An 18,443-nucleotide genomic window follows, 5' to 3' on the forward strand; every position below is an offset into this window, starting at 1 on the left:
CCTTTCCTAAACTTGTGAAGTAACATGGCTTAAATGTTAATTTTTCGTTTTCAGTGAGTTCTTACAAATTCAGTTCACGACACATTATTTGATATGTCATTTAAATGACAATCATGCTATCTATCGGTACTACCTAGCCGTGATAAACACCGGTGCTCCTCTAAAATTGTTTCCATCAGATACTGAAATTGGGCTCGTACATCCGATATTTATGAAGTTAACGAAGTTCCATTCTGGTAGTTAAAAATTAAATTAAGCGAATTAGCTTCAATAATAATAAAAATGCATTAACGAAAGTTCCTAACAATAAATTATGTAAAATTTCCTTTCTTTCAGGAATTTTTGCATATCTTAACTATTTGACACCAAAAAGTAGAAAGGAAGTTCTCGATCTTCTTATCAATGGATTAAAGAGGCTCGAGTACCGTGGATATGATTCTGCAGGTAAGAGCAAGAACTTAACTTTTACCAGAAAATCAACATCTTTAGTTGATGTTCAATTTGTTCATTATCATAGTATTTGTTTTGTACGTAGTTAGCCTCTTACTTTTTTTTTTTTTGTTGTTGTTTTGTTTCGCTCCTTTTCATTGTCTACCCACGCTTCTGTAGATTATCGGGTAAAATATACATACATAGAAACACATTATTTTGCATAAAAAATAAAAATAAACATCTTGTGTTAGTGTGGTATGACGACATAGCGTAAAATTTCCATATATGGATGCACTTCATTCTTGTGTGTATGCACATAAGGCACTACAATCTGTTGAAGAAACAACTTTTTTCATCACAAGTGAACACAATATCACAAATGCAGACATTTACATCATGTGTGTTTTGGGCGTAGTTCCCAACCAATGTGTCGCTCAGTACTATTGGGTATATCGCGAAATTTTACAATTTAAAAATCAGTAAAGATTTAATAATTAGTTTTGAAATATAGTATACCAGCCAAAGCCTACAACGGCAATAACAACGATCGTACTGTATAGTTATTCCTTTATAGAAACTGACTTATTTATTAATTATTATTATTAATTAGAAATTAAAGAAATATGTTGCGATGTCGTACGCGTTCAGTAAAGTATGTTGTCAGTCAAAAAAGTTTGAGAACTGCTTTTAGTGGATGAATAAGGGAGAGGCATTGAGGGTAGACTGTCAGGAGCGGCATAAAAATTAAATTCAGCGTTATAAAACTGACGTAGCTGAGAAGGCAACAGTGGATCTCCTGCACCAATTGTCAAATTTAATATTGTTACTGGATAAAATTTGTAATTTTCTCACTTCTTGATGTTCGAATTTTAAAGTTATAGTCTTATGATGAACACATAGTAGTATGTACGAGACTTCAGCTGACTCTGCTCTGATCAACTGATGGACCTCAGGTGGTATGATGTCATAGGAGTTAATGTCATCTTGATTTTGGCAAGGGTGCATTTGCCCACCCCAGAATGCTTGAGATGAGTACTTAGCACCTCCCTCCATAAATTGCCAAAAGTAAAAATTTCATTTGGTAGTATAGGACCGGGGCATGTACCTCGGTAAGTTTCGTTGGCCATTCTCGTTCTCGTTTATGGCTAAAAACTTGACAAAAACGTGAAATTCTCAAGTTTTTGACCTATTTTAGTCTTCCTGATGAGGTTTGATTATCTTATATGGTTGAGTATATGGATCCATTCCCTGTCATAGTATATAAGTACATTACGCACCCCTTTCAAAATTTGAGAGGGGTATATAAGATCGCCCCTTAAATTTGAGAATTGTTAAAAAATAAAACTTTGTTAATGTTTACTAGGATCCAAATACATACTTTTTAAAATTCGGTTGGTCGAGCTTGTCTCCTTTTGTGGATAAAAAATGCCGAAAATGTGTATTATCATGTGTTCACTACATGGTCTGTTACAGGCGTAATTTATCTTCTTGGGTGAGCATTTATGACACTTTACGGTTAAATAGTTGAGTATAGTGACTCATTCATAGGACGTGGGTATTTTGATGCCTTTATCTTAAATTTCTTGCTCACTACTTGCCCATTATTGACCTGATTTATCTTCTTTAATAATACTTTGACATTATTTGGTTATATTGTTGCATATAGGGGTTAAGTATCTCCATAAAACTGTGTTACATTCATGCAGTCCTCTTAAATTTGGGACCACCCATTAAATTTTCTGTGTCGAAAAGTAAAAATTGGTAAATGTTTTGAAGAACGTAAATACATTTCCTCTGTAAATCTGGTTGGTCCTATTTGATCCCTTCTATGGATGAAAAAAATTGCTAAAGAAATAAAACATACTCGCCACATGATCAGTTATTGATCTAATTTATCTTCTTTGATGAGGCTTTATTACAACATATAGTTACATAGTTGAGTACATGGGTTCATTGTTTTTCATAAGACTTGGTTACATTGATGCAATCCTATTAAATTTTGGGAGGGAATACGTAGGACCGGCCCTTGAATTTGGGAATTGTCAAAAGGTACAAAATAGTAAATGTTTCCTGGATGTAAATACATATCTCTGTGAATTTGATTGGTCCAGCCTGTTCTCTTCCGTGGATTTAAAAAAAAAAAAAAAAAAAAATGTCGAAAATATACGTACGCAACGCAGCGGGAAATTTGAATTAGCGTGAGGCGGTATTTTGAATGTATTGCTCCAAAGTTTATAAGATGAGGCTTAATCTCGTTATATGGTTATCTAGTTAAGTACAGTGGTCTATTTTCTTTCATAAGACGTGAGTACATTGATGCTCACATCTTAAATTTTGGGAGGGGTACATTGGGTCATCACTTAAATTTGTGAATTGTAAAATGAATGAAATTTAATGTTTTGGAGCTTGACTAAATACCTTGATAAATTTGATTATTCTGTATGTCCCCTTTTTGTGGATTAAAAAAAAATAATCCAAAAATTCAAAACATGTAAGTATTTTACCTACTATATTGTTCTTGATGTATTCTATTCTTATATAGTTTAGTAGAGGAGTCATTCTCTTTGATAGGATATGCATACATTGATATACCTCTCTCAAATTTCGGGAGGTATACATTGTCGTGTACCTTTAATTTGCGAATTGTCAAGAAAGAAATATTGATAATTCTCTAGAACTTGAATACATACTTCTATAAATTTAGTTGGTCTTGCTTATCTTCTAAGGTAAAAACATTACCGAAAATATACATAATTAATATGTATTATCAGAAGATAAATTATTGATCTAATGTTCTTCTTTGAGGCTTTATCGCATAATCTATCTTGAATTGAACATAGGTATCACAGTGTAAACTTCGTAAATTTTAAGAGCACGTAGGATCATCTTTAAATTTTGAATTGTCAAAAGAATTGTCTTCAAAATAAAAGTTAGCGACAACTACTTCATACTGTGAACCTTAGGATTGGTATGCAAGATTCATAGTTTTAATCCATTAATAGAACCTGATTGGTTAATTTTTGGTAAAATCTTATTGGGTGGTGTATGTTAAACCTTTAAAGCTAAAGATTTGTAGTCACGTCTCATAGTCTCAAGATCATTGGTAGTGGAATAGTTTAAAAAACCGGATTTAGTTTGAAACTTGTGTTTAAAAATTTTTGAAAGCTTTTAGTTTAAAATTGTTAGAAAAGTTTTGAAAATTTTTAGTTTAAAAGTTATAAAAATTTTTTGATCCGAAAATTTTATTTTTAAAAAATCGAAATTTTCGTTAGAACTTTAGTATGAAAATGTTGGAATTTTTAAGTTAAAATTCTTGTTTAAAAATCCTTGCTCATTTTTCTGTTTTATTTTTACGATTTTATTTAAAGGAAATTATTTTAAAAGTTTAGTCTGAAATTTTCAGAATTGTGCTTTGGAATTTTTTTTTTTTTTAAAAAGAAAAGATTTAAAAATTTTGGTCTTACTAAAAATTGTTTTAAATTTTCGTTTTGAAAATTTGGAAACTTGATTTAGAATTAGTTTTGAGAATAAGAACCATTTTTAAGAAATCGGAATATTTTAGAATAAAAACATATGACACTACATATGAATTGCATAACCATGATGATGCAGTTATGCATGTCAGAACAGGATAATGCAAACCTATACGTTCTGGTGTTTGTATATATGAATCGTTCTAAATAGTATGTTATGACGTCGTCATGGCTACTTGTTCGCAGTTTCTAAAAACACATATGTTAAAATTATTTACCAAGATTACTACTTTACATCACAGTGAACCGTACAGAATCTTACCTATCCAAATTATTCGATAGGACATTTGTATTAAAATCAGGGTTGGCAAAAACCATGGTTTTTATTGAAAAAACTAAAAAAAAAACCGGTTTTTTGGTTTAAACCAGGTTTTTTTGGTTTAAATAATTTACTCTATGTATTTATATTATATATGGACAGAAATTAGTTTGTTTCGCCTTGGTGTTATTATGCAATAACAAGGTTATGCTGGAAGAGGTCACATAAGCTTAAAGCGGAATCCAAACCGCTTCTTGGCTTACATCCAAGAGAAATTGCTCATTTGGACACGAAACCGGGGCTAATTGGTCACAAATGCGATTGCCGACTCATTCACAAAGGACTCTTGTTAAAAATACGATCTTTACATAGGCCTGCTTGTTAATGTAATTGTCAAGAGTCATTTCAGAAGAACAAAAAGATACACAAGTAAAAACATTATACCGAATTATATATAAATCGGGAAACTCCCGCCTTAGCCATTGGGAAAATCCTGTTATTTAAATGTATTTGTGTGTAAAATTTTAAGGTCAACGTATCATAATCACTACGCTAAAACTGAGGTATTAAATTACAAATTTGGTATGTAGGTATCATTCAATAAAATTAAAGTCAAATCCAAGCTGATGTTGAAAGCTACGTAGGCAGTTGATAAATTTTGCCAAGTTCTATAAATATGTTTAAGCAACCTTGGCTTCTTTATAAAGCAACAGGCATTCATTAAAGTAGAAATATGTAATTTGGTTTCATTTCGTATGATTAGGTTTAAAATCCTTATGAAATACCAACGTTACCACGGAGAAGACTTTCGCTTAAAGAGACACCTCGAATCGCTACTTGGTGTACACTTGAAAGATGGGTTGTGGTTCGACCGAGAATTGAACACGGGACCCCTTGATTAAAAGGTGAAAAGTAGATAAACGTAATGCGGATGGTTTGGTATGTGGAAACGTCACCGTGAAGTTCACACGATTTAAACATTTTTCGTTCTTTCTTTCTTTCTTTTCTTTTTTTTTTTTTGTTTAAACCAATTTTTTTTTTTTTTTTTTTAAACAGCTAGTTTAAACCACCTTGGTTTAAACCAGCCAACCCTGATTAAGATATTACTGGTGATTCTTTAAAATGATCAAAACATTATTTTACCTGCAGGATATTTACCCATGGAAACTATAAAGTAAGAAAAACTCTTGTTTTTTCTATTTAGTACACAATCCCTTTAAATGCCATCACATCTTAATGTTGAAAAGCATGCGTATAGGATTTTGTGTGTGTGTGTCATTTGTTGGATCTTACAATGTCAGCATGACACCACCAACTTTCGATTTCGATGACAACAATGATGTATGTACATAGCCTACCTATCATTATTAACTTCCAATCAACAGCAATGTCATTCACGATAGTCATTCAAGCATAAGCATTTTAGTTGAAGAGTTGTGCACAGCCATCGTTAAAGTTTATGACGAATTCCTGTTTGCCAATTACTATTCAGTAAATACATTATAAACAGAACAAATGATAGTTTTTATACATACGACCTCGTTTGAATCTGAAATAAAACTGGCAGTACAGCAAGTGTTCGGTGTGCAGTTGGACATCGAAGAGTAGAAAATACTAAATACTCTAATCAACCATATTGATGATCACTTTCATGGTGAACTAGGTTCAGCAATTGAAATCAATAGGCACAATGAAGTAGTAGTACATACAACACTTGGTGACGAAGTATTTATGTGCTTTGTAATATTATATACCTGTCACAAAACTGAAATTTGTGAAATTTGCATGTTCGTTGGAAGGTGTAACATATTCTTTTGAGATGTGTTGCAAGGGAAGCGTATTTCTGAAAAAAGTACTGTTTTGAAAAACGACTATACATCTCGTAGAACATTTATGTAGACTGTCGACACCATTCCTAAATACATTCATGTGCACCATCTCTAAATACACACGACAGCTTATGACGATATATACATCATTTTGTGCCTATAGATATTGTCCTAGACTTGAGACTGGTCGAATTACAATTATGCGCTAAAGACAAATTGCTGCAAGAAGTGCAAAATAAAATGTATAAAAATATCCAGTTCCATTATGTGACATGAATGTGTGGAATTAACCAACCAGTATGTATTAATAAATAAAAAGTTTCGTTTGAGTTATATTTGTGTTGTATCATTTCAAGTACGATCCAAAAGTATCAAAACTAATTATAAAAATTACAACACTTCACCACAATTTTAAGTTTTCAAACTAAAACTTTCAATCAAAATGTTTAAAAATTACAGAGTTCACAAAATTTTAAAACTAAAAAAATTAATAGAAAAATTACATTTTCAAACTTTTAATGACTTCAGATTTTTAAAAAGGGTGTTCAACCAAAAATTTTTTTAAAACTGATCAAAAATTTTAAACAAAATTTCAAATATTCCTTTTCCAAACTTGAAAAAATATTTGAACAAATGTGTTCAAACAGAAAAATTAAAACAGTGCACATTTTTTTAAATTTCAAAAAATTATTGAAATGTGATTGCCAGTCAAATTGTACCAAATATAACTTTCCACTAATGACCTTAGATTGAGTTGTGACTGAAGTTGAAAGTGTGAAATTGTTGTTCTTGCATGTAGTTCAGTCCCATTAATTATCAGGTTTCAAGTCCTAAAATTTTTTCATGAATGACCTTAGACTGAGAGTCGTAACTATAATCCTAAGGTTAAAGAAATCAAATTAAAAGCTATTCAAATAATGATCGGAAATTATTTTTTAAAAATTTTAATAAAATTAACAATTTGAAAGTGGTGAATCAGAGTGGACCAAGAATAACTTTTTATCAGTAATCTTAGACTGAGTCGTAACTATAATACTAATATTGAAATAAATAAATAAATAAAATAAAATAAAATAGTGTTCGGAAAATTTTTAAACAGAGATTTGAAAGACATCAACTGTATCATGACCACAAATCCTAAGGTTCAAAGTATGAAATTCCTGATGTATATCAATAAGTTTTAATACTTAGTATCAAGTCCTAAATTTAAAAGGTTTATTTTGAAGACATATCTATCAGAAGGTCCGTGCAGTCACCTAGAAGAAATCTACTTTGAAGAACTGACACTATAATGGTACTTGTCCTTCTCTACATAGTCCTCGTACCAGCAACACATTTTTGCCAACAGTTCACTTTCCGTAAGCCCGTTTTGCAAAAGTTTGCAGTTTCGGTTTGAAACCACAGTTGAATGTCAGAAATGACGTCATCCTGACTGTGAGAATGCGTCCTTGATGAGTATGGAGTGGGATGAACAATGTTGGGTTAGGTACTCATTTTTTGTACGTAGGTACGGGTATTAGGTATTAGCTGGCCAATGTACTTAGGTACAAGTACAGGTACTGATCAAAGTACCTAGGGTACTTTGCTAGGTACAAGTTGCTACCTAAGAATTTTCATATATAAATGAAGAGTCGTCTGTCAAATAAAGTTAGAATATGATATTTAATTATAGTAGTAGACCATGGGGGGGGGGGGGGTTATTGTACATTAGATAAAGACAGTTGAGTTTTGTAGATTAAGGGTACAACTCTACTTTGGCGTTCAGTGAACATATTTGTATTTCCTTAAGACAATTCTATTCCAGGATTTCCCCTGCACTTTGAAACTTAAGTACAGCGAATAGTAAACACAAATAATTTGTACTAGGCCACTATTTAAGAAGCAGTCTATTTTATATTATTTGAAAATAACTACAATAAACGCAATTTACATTAATAAAAAGTGAGCAGTCCTTTTCATGGTTCAAAAACACATTATAACTCTTGTTCTCCACCACAGCTTTTACTAATACGCTGTGAGACTAATGAAATAGTTCAAGTTTCACCAGTAGCAAAATTTCAGATTTTTTATTTCTTCTTAGCGTAGCTTGATTTTAAAAGTATTAAAATTCCAAGCAAATCGTCAGTTAGACGGTTTCTTCTCGCAGTCAAAATTTTTCCTCCGGTGCTGAAAAGCCTCTCGACTGGGACGGATGAGGGAAAAATTGTGTTATATTTTAAAAAGATCTGTTTCACAGTTGGGAATGAATGCAATGCTGACAGATCTTTGCTTTCGTCCTCCAAATAGGACAGTATTTGTATTTTGGCTGTATTACCTGCCGATGAAAGCGTGTCTGAGGAAGGCTTTTGATTCAGAAAATCAAAAAAGTCATCAGAATCGCAGTCAGAAGGCTCTGACATTGCTCCTAAATTACGGTTTTTAGTTCTGACTACTTTGCAGCTTCGCTAAACAATAACTGCTTGCACATGTTGAGCTTCTCGGGATCAGATTCGGTCCATTTTAGTTCGGGATAGTGCACGTTGCGGGAACGTATGCCTTGCTCGAGAAAGAACTTATGTCAATCGATGACGCGAAGCGACTCTCCCAGCCATCCAAGATATAGCTTACAAGAGAGAGCTCACGCAGAATTCCAAATGCGTGAAGGACTGGACTGAAGTTTCGATTTCAATTGATACACTAAAGGTGAAACAAATCCCAAATAACAGTTGTCGCCCTGCAGTTTGTCCAGCGCTGACCCCAAAGGATTCATTCTGTGATATTTTCACTCAAAAAATCAATGTCAGATGTTTTGAACCTGCCTATGTTCAATCGCTCGCATAGGTCTCCTAGATGACTTTTAATCGAAACAATCTTTGTCATCTAGTCGAATGAAGAATTCCATCTTGTTGGACACGGGACTGGAAGACAAAAGCCACATCGTCGAAAACATCCGCTAATTTTGTAGATCTGCTGAAAGCACAACACTTATCTAATGCAGAATTGTACGCTTTTTTGTGCTGTATATCCAGAAGAGTTTTTCCGGAGTCCTTTGTCGCCACGAAAACTTTTCGTCGTAAATATGGCTTTCTTTCATGTCGTCGTTCCACATTTTCTCGTTCGACATTTGAAGTACAGAGATTGAATGGTTTGAACACACACAATTGTGAGCTAAGCAAAGCACTGATGCCAGTTCTTACCAAATATGACCAACCGAACCAAGTGAAATTACAAGCCTCAAGATGCTTTGAATTTGATACTAGCTCAAACTAAAACCAAGAATAACGTGAGCTAACAAATAATGATATAGCTGAATTTTGATCATTTGTGAAGCAGGTAACAAATTATGATTCACTAAAAATTAGTGTGTGCGAGATGGATCAAAAAACTCTTTCAAAGAAACAAGAAAATCTGCAATATGTGTTTTGTGTGCGACCTACATAAAAATGTACCTAAAAATAGGTACAGGAAAGTCGTACCTAGGTACAGGTACTAGATACTAAATACTAAGTGTACCTAGGTACAGGCCTTAGGTACGCGTTTTGTATCTAGGTACTTCCCGACACAGATCATGAATGCATTGGCGGATGAGTTGGTACATTGTCTTCCAACAGTAGCACCCCTTTTGTGACCAACCCTACCGACGTTTCTTCTTCAGTTTCTCTAGTAACTTCGGAGATGGGAATAATAAGTACTAATAATAGTTCGCCCCTGTGGTAGTTAATCTGTCATGATGATCCCTTCACAGTCCCAGAAAACAGAAAGCATCATCTTGGCGGTAGACTTCTGCACTCGTGCCTTTTTAGAGATGGGGGAGGAGCTCCTCCCATCGTTTGTTCATTTTCTTCGTTTTTGGGTCTTAAAGATAAACCCAACTTCCATCCATCGTCATTGGTCTGTCGAAAAGGTCCTTTTCAGCCACCTCACAGCAATGCAACATTTCTCTTGCAGCATTCTCGCGGTTTCTCTTCTGAAAGGATGTGAGAAGTCGTAGCATCTACCGTGGTGACACTTCCAAAAGATGCAGCAGGTTGTGAATGATATTCCAAGCAGAGCCATAACTCGTACCTATTGCACACATAACACTTTCAGTGGTTATCCTTCTGTCTTCCATTATATTCTCAAGTTTCTCCGTCAAGGCAACATCATTAGTGAAAGATGGTCTTCCAAATCTCTAGTGAAAGATGGTTGTCATGTGTGCAGTTTAGAATTCTGTTTCCACTTGGATACTATCTCATAGGATGGACTTTCATCTCTTCGTGGATCTACTTTGCTGCTTTCCTCAGAAGATAGGTCAACTTATTGACGCTCCGTGCTTCAAGCTTATCAATCATAGCAACTTCAGTGATCTACCTGAAAAAAGAAAGGAAAAAAAAGTTCGATTTCAGAATTTGCATGGTTAACATACAAGAGCGTAACTATAAAATGCATATTCGAGGGGGTTCGTAGTTCGTGCAATCACGTAGAAGGGACGACCTTTTTGATACCTCCTTGTAATGTGACGTAAGAACACATGACCCAATTTACAGAAAGATATATCAACGTTTTGTCCACTAGTTGAACTATTCAAATTTACACGAGTCGTAGAGACACTTTTCAATTTTAATTTTTGACATTTTTCAAATTTAAGATCAAATTTAAGATGGGTGTACCGAGAGACCACTGTAGAAAATAAGATCATGCAGTTATCCATATGATCATGTTTCACCTTTGATGAGGTCAAAACATAAAAATACAAACTAAAGAAACAGTTAGTATAATCATTCTAAAACAAGAAGTGTGTCAGAACATATCAACCAATAAGATTTCACCAAACACCAACCAATCAGATTCTGTTAACGACTTTAAGCTATAAATCATGTCTGCCAACCCTAAGGTTCAAAGTATGAAGTTGTTGTAAAGTTTTACTTTAAAGACAGTTTTGTTTGACAATTCCTAAATTTGAGGGTGATCCTACGTGCTCTTCAAATTTAAGAAGTCATATCGTTCTATCTTTGTTCTGTTCAAGAGAATAGACCCCTGTACTCAGTCATATAATATAATTATGCAATCAAGTTTCATTAAAAAAAAAAAGAGGATAAATTAGATCAATAACTTATCGTGTGATGATACGTATCAATTACATATATTTTTTTTCTAACTCATAAAAGACAAGCAAGATCAACTAAATTTACATAAGTATGTATTAAAGTGCTAGAGAATATGTACTAAGATTTCTTTTTTGACAATTCTCAAATTAACAGGATGAGCTAATATACACCTCACGAAACTTAAGATATCAATGTATCCATACTGCATGAAAGAAAATGAACCACTCTGTTAAACTATATAACCATATAACGCGATAAATCTTCATCGAAGCGAACCTTAGAGCAATACATTCAAAATACCACCTCATGCAAAATCTCCCACCAAAATTTAAATTTCACTCCGTTTTGCTTAAGTATGTTTTTGACAATCTTTTATCTATAGAAGGTGTCAAGCATGACTAATCAAATTTACAGAGCTATGTATTTACATTCTGTAAAATATTGACTAACTTTTACTTTTTGACAGTTCCCAAATTCAAGGGATGGTTTTATGTACCAAAATTTAGGAGGATTGCATGAATGTAACTAGGTCTTATGAAAGATAATGAACCCTTATACTCAACTATACAACCATACGTTGTACTAAAGTCTCATTAAAGAAGTTAAATGAGGTCAATAACCTTCCACGTTGTAAGCACATGATAATGTTTATATTTTTGGAAATTTTGTACTCATAAAAGTGGATAAGCTGGTCCAACCAAATTTATATGTGTCTTAACAAATTATATATTTGGTCTAGGAATTAATTCGTGCGGTTGGTACGCACACATTGAAGCTGTAGTACAAACACAAAATACATAAATACCTTAAGAAAAATATTGTCCATCGCTAGCCACCACTTTCGCCCATCTGTCAGGCAATGTACGGATTCCGTGGCGAAAGAAGTCCTCATCCTTGGAAGCGATCCAGTCAGAGACCCATGTTTCGATATCTTCTGAAGAAGTAAACCGCTGTCCAATCAAATCGTTGTTCATGCAATCGAACAAGTAGTAGTCCGGAGGAGCAACGTCTGGTGAATACGGCGGGTGGGGTAAAACTTCCCATCCGACATTTTCTAAATAGGTTTTGACCGGTTTTGCGACATGTGGGCGAGCGTTATCATGTTGAACAATAAGTTTATCATGTCTGTTCTCCCATTCTGGTCGTGTTCTGGCCAGAGCTTGCTTCAAACGCATTAATTGTCGTCGATAACGTTCTCCATTCATAGTTTCACCCGGTTGCAGCAGCTCATAGTACACCACACCTTTCATATCCCACCATATGCACAGCATAACCTTTGCACAGTGAATATCTCGTTTTGGTTGTGATGGACCTGGTTCACCTGGTTTCACCCAGGCCTTTTTTCGTTTAGGGTTCTCGTAATGGATCCACTTCTCATCACCGTAATAATTCGATGCAGAAACCCCTTTCTGCTCTGTCGTTGAAGCAGCAATTCGCAAATGGTTTTTCGTCTTTCAACGTCTCTGTCTTTCAATTCATGTGGAACCCAATGTGACATCTTTTGAATCATTCCCATTGCTTTCAAGCGTTTGGAGACTGTTGTTTGATCAACGCCTAATGCTGCTGCAAGTTGTTCCTGCGTTTGACACGAATCCTGCTCGAGCAATGCTGTCAATTCTTCGTCTTGAAATTTTTTTGGCTGTCCAGCTCGCTCTTGGTCTGCCAAGCCGAAATCACCACTTCTAAACCGTGCAAACCACTTCTGACACGTTCGCTCAGCTAGAGCATGGTCACCATACACTTCCACCAAAATACGATGACTTTCAGTCGCACTTTTCTGCATGTTAAAGTAATGCAGCAGGACACCCCGCAAAAACACTTTATCAGGCACAAATTGCGCCATGTTCACTTAACTACAAACTGGTGTTGTTGACGCTTTAATCCACTGCCCTATACTACGAACGATACGCGATGACAGGGGTTTGCAACACGTGTGGATACACGGAACTGTGGGACGCTCCGTTCGTTGCGCCATCTGTTGTCCACCCGCACGAAATAATTCCTAGACCAAATATTTGTGAACCCCTATATTTAACTATTAAGCGATATAATGTCATAAAGAGTCACCAAAAAAAATAAATTAGTTAATAACGGACCATGTGTTATTTTTATTTATTTTTATTTTATTTATTTATTTATTTATTTATTTTTACTTAAAAAGCGGATAAGCTGATCCAACCAAATTTACTAGCTGAACCTGTGCTCTCTACACAGCGCATCATTCACATATGAGCATAAATCTCATTCCTCACATCTGTATTTGTCCCTTTACAGACACAAGTGAAAGACGTATTGATTAAAAAAAAGCCAAGGGGTAACATAAAGGGGAGACTTTTGTCGATTATTTTTTCTCAATATCTCGCACCGTTTGTAAGATTTGAGTTTACTTCCGTTTGGAGTTTCTAATACATGTATGACCATTGTTTTCTTTCTTCTTGCATGCAGTATGTAATAAGCAAATACATTACATACACAATTAATTATAATGTCAGTTATATATATTGTTCATTGGGCAAAACACTCCAAAAATAAAGGTTCATCTTCGACTGGAGAAATGGTTATCCTTTCTTTTCCATTATCATTTGGCCATGAAACAAACGCCTGAGACATATACAACCGCAATATACAATAATGTGGTGTTGGAATGTATAATGCGTAGGATGTGATTTTTTTTTTTTTTAAATTTCAACACTTTCAATGTGCGCTTAAAAATGTAATAAAGAAATAGTGGCCATGTTTTTTTATAAATATTTAATTAGAACTGGACAATCTACATGAAATTTGCAATCGATCAGTGAAAACATCATCTTTCTAGAGCCTGTAGTTTCCGAGATCTCATTGTCGAAAGGATTGACCACAAACATATAAACGTCCATAACATATAGTTTAAAAGACTCGGAAGATGGCAGCAGAATTCACGTGTTGATTTTAGAGAAGGCTTATTAAAATACAAAGGCTTTGAACAATAATTTTAAAACATAAACTTTATGAAAATGATATATTTAACTAATTTATTTAAAGTGCACATATTCAAAATGTTTTGTTTGTCTCTGTTAAACGAGAAATCACACATAACCGTAAATGAAAGATATGAAAGCCAAAGTTATAGGTTGGAACTCAGTCGCTATTAATTGCTATTGTAGCATTTTAATAGATACATACATTTGAGTCGTAGAGAACATTAGCCGATTTTTTTTTCACAATTCCCAAATGAATAGAGTAGTCCTATGTACTTCTCTTAAATTTTGAAAGGAGTACATCAATGTACTCATGTCCTATGAAAAAAAATTGACCCCAATACTCAACCATGGAAAATAATCAGTCCTTACCGGAGAGGATAAAATAGAAGCTCCGAAATTTACGTTTTTGGCAATCTTTTACCCAAAAGGGAACTAAATAAATCCATCAAATTTACACATGTACATACTCCGGTCCTATAGTTATATAACCATATAACGCGATAAATCTTTATCATAGCAAACCTTGGAGCAATACATTCAAAATACCACCTAATGGTAATTCAAATCTCCCACCAAAATTTAAATTTCACTCCGTTTTGCTTAAGTATGTTTTTGGTAATTTCGAGAATTAAAGGGGGGGGTGGTATGCACCCTTTCCAAAAATTAGGAGGTAGGCTATAATACCCCTGCCAAATTCAAAAGAATATTAACATCCTTCTGGTAAAATAATAAACAGAATTTGCACATAAAGTGTCCAGTTGATTTCATTCCATAACTAACACTTTCACCCTATGGCATCCGGATGTTCGATGCTGCGTTCACAAAAGCTTTCCATTGACTTCTGCCCTTAACCAACTAGATCCGGTTTCTACTTTCTGTTCGTATTTTTACGAGATTCATCTTAATATTATCATCCCATCTGCGTCTTCCTAATGGTCGTTTTCCGATTGGATTTCCAGTAAAAAAAAAACTTAGAAAGCTTTCCTACTTTCTTCAGTCTGGCTACATTACCTGTCTACCTGAGCCTTCTAGACTTGATGACCCCAACAATGTTCGTAAACGGCATAAATTATGCAGTTTCTCGATATGAAGTTTCCACTATTTCCAATTCCCGTTCTCCTTGTGTCTGAATATTCGTCTCACGATTTTATTCTCAAATATTGTGAGTCTACGTTCTTCCCTCAGAGTAAGCGACTATGTTTCGCAACCATACAACACAACAGTCGTGATTATCGTTTTACATATTTTAATCTTCAAATTCCACGACAGAATTCGTGACGACAAAAGATTTTGAATTGAATAATAACACTAATTTCCTGATTTTAGTCGACATTTAATTTTGTCCTGCATTGGCAAATGAACATTTCAAGAAAGAAATAACCTTTTACTTTTTAATTGTTGAAAAAGGGATAAATTTTAAATCAACACCCAATTAAATTTTAGAGAACCGGTAACGCGTAGAGATATGTGCCAGATATATTACTTGTCAGTATAATAAAGAACGGGTTTTTACCGTATATTCGGTATATTCTGTGAATTTGTATTTTAAAGAAAGCTGTTTTGTAAAACAAACTCTGTAATGAACATTTTATTAGTTAAAAAATGACTGACAAAACAAGGTAGGAGAAAAAGGTAGGGAAATAGTATGCTCTTAATTGACACTCATATCTCGTATAATTTTAGTTTGTAATTTTATTTTCTCGTTATTTTTTGAATAATAATAATAATAATAATAATAATAATAATAATAATAATTAATAATAATAAGAAGAAGAAGCTGTTTTAGGATGGATCATTGAAGTTGGTCAGAAGTCTTTAGCTAGATAAATATGATTTCAACTACAGGTTTAGCTCCACATCGACTATAACTAAACACGTAGCTTGCGTCTATTGCTGCCTAAATGAAGTAATCACCGTGGAAATCGTTTTTCCATCGAATTGTCAGATTCAACACTCTAGATCCCGGAGAAGGAAAGAAGCATACTGCGTTTCCAAGTCAAAAGGGAAAGTAAGAGAGTTTTTGTGAGTGATGATTTTTCTCAGTGAGATTTAATCTTACAATCGTAGAGCTATGCACTGAACTTTCCAGTGGCATCATCTGTACAAGAATCCAATGAAAATGATTATATTCGGATGCTTTACAGCAGATTACTATTTAAAGTGTCGTAATTAATGCAAATTTGAGAGTTACATTTGAAGCACGCTAACTAGCGAAGTATTCGAAGCTCTAAGCGCACCAAAGTTAGAGAACTAGCTGGACCGTGCTCTCTACACAGCGCATCATTCGCATATGAGCATTAATTTCCTTGTCATTCCTCGTAACATCTGTACATGTCTCTTTACAGACACAAGTGAAAAACATCCTCAAACAGAAAAACATTTCTTCTTGCATGCAGTATGTAATAAGCCAATGCATTACATACACAATTAATTATAATGTCAGTGATATATGGTGTTCATTGGGCAAATCACTATAAAACAATAAAGATTCGTCTTAGACTGGAGAAATGGTTATCCTTCATTTTTCATTATCATTTGACCATGAAACAAATGCCTGAGAGATATACAACCCCTGTGTACAAATATGTGGTGTTGGAATGAAGCCTTACTTTTTAAAACTTTCAACATTTCCAGTGTACTCCTAAAAAGTGTAATAAAGAAATAATGTCCTTTTTTTTAATATTCAATTTTAACTGGACAGTTTACACAAAATTTGGAATCGACCAGTGAAAACGGCACATTTCTAGCACTTATGGTCTTCGAGGTCTCATTTACGAAAGGGTTGGAGACAAGCATATGAACGTTTGTTTACCACAAATATATAAACCTAGCATTTTAATATAGAAAGAGCTAATTTTATTCGTGCAAACAATCTTGAATCATTATCTTTCGCGGATATTTGTTGTTTGGTCTTTTTCGAATGCTAATTCTAAATCCCAATTAGAATTACATTATTTACATAAATATAAGAAGTCAAACCCAAATTATTGACAAATTTTAGGTTAAGTATTAAACTTTCGCAACTTCTGTTGACAAACGATCAGCACACAGCCATGTCAGTTTACAATTAATCAGCTGTTAGAAAACTTAGGGAAAGGGATGAATATGGAATGAAAATAATCGTTGGAAAGACATACATGTCATTGTTACTGGAACGAAGCAGTCGGTTTCAAAGATAGAAGTAGGGGATGACAAGTTTTTGATGTCAGGGTGGTATTATTAGGAAGGACATGAAGTGCAAATATGAAATAAGAGCAACGATACGAAGGACGAAAGGGACGTTCAGGAGGAAGAAAAGTTTTATTGTGAGAGTCATTGAATAGAGAATTAAGAAAATGTCGTATAAGATATTTCGTAAGAAGTATTGTACTATATGGACATTACGCAAAAACAGTGAAGAAGGCTGCAGGGTCGGTGCAACGACATTGCGCAAATTTTTCTAAGGACCAGAACGTTGATAAGCTCTGTAATCTATGACTTATTAACGAGGAGCAGAAAGTGCTGAAATTGCACAAATTTCTACCGCGACGTTGCCAACAACAGGATTCAGGAAATTGTGTAAAATTTTGCACCGAAATAAAATGTATAAGCGTCATTCCTTTGTGAGATATACTTGTACTGCATGCTAATATTTACAAAGCAATATATATATATATATAATATAAGAACATTTCACGTTTACACCTTGAATCCCTAGAATTTAAATTCTACAGCTTTTAAAAATGACATATGTGTCTTCTCATGGTTTATCTGTGAATTCCTAAACTCAGCGTATTTCCTCATGACGAACTCACTCCTTTAGTCTTCTGCTGGTCTTTGGGCCTTTGGAATTCCTCTCACTATCGACGTCGTTATATTATTTTCTTATTATATCCGCAACCAGCACTCTGACCGCTCATTCTTGTAACTACTTATACGATAATAATATACCTATATAACAAATCTTTCTCACAGCACCTAAGAACAGTAACCAAGATACAAATGCAAATATAAGAATCATTTATATAAAGGTGAAAAGGCAGTTACTAAGATACGTGGACACACACCTGAGATAGTAAACAAATGCTTGTTTGTGATTGATCAAACCTGGAAAATGTAAACAAATCCTTATCTCTGATTGATCGAACGTCTGTCCATAATATTTAAAGAGAGTGTATGTAAAATAAGCAAAAAAGAAAATATATAAAGTTTCTAGAAGTTTGTTTTTCGTACAGTTTTCCAATAACTATTTGCCTCCAGTGACTATTTTCTTATAATTTTAATCTTACAAGCAATCTGATTGTTGTATATTGTTATATTGCTAAATATAGTGAGTTGAAAACGTCTCTGTGCAATAAATTTTACAGAAAGTGAGGTAGCAGGTT

General features: G+C 34.0%; 1 protein-coding gene across 3 annotated transcripts in view; it reads left to right on the plus strand.

Moving 5' to 3' along the window:
• Positions 1–311: 311 nt before the first annotated feature.
• LOC145660877 (glutamine--fructose-6-phosphate aminotransferase [isomerizing] 2-like) overlaps positions 312–18,443 on the plus strand; it is a 364,008-nt gene continuing 345,876 nt past the window's right edge. For all 3 annotated transcript variants that reach the window (XM_081726310.1, XM_081726317.1, XM_081726323.1), the window contains exon 1: positions 312–444. The gene's annotated coding sequence lies outside the window, so the exon portion shown is untranslated. The remainder of the gene's footprint in view (positions 445–18,443) is intronic.

This window comes from Thermobia domestica, chromosome 1, assembly GCF_964235325.1.
Source record: "Thermobia domestica chromosome 1, izTheDome1.hap1.1, whole genome shotgun sequence".
Classification (NCBI taxonomy): Eukaryota; Metazoa; Arthropoda; class Insecta; order Zygentoma; family Lepismatidae; genus Thermobia; species Thermobia domestica.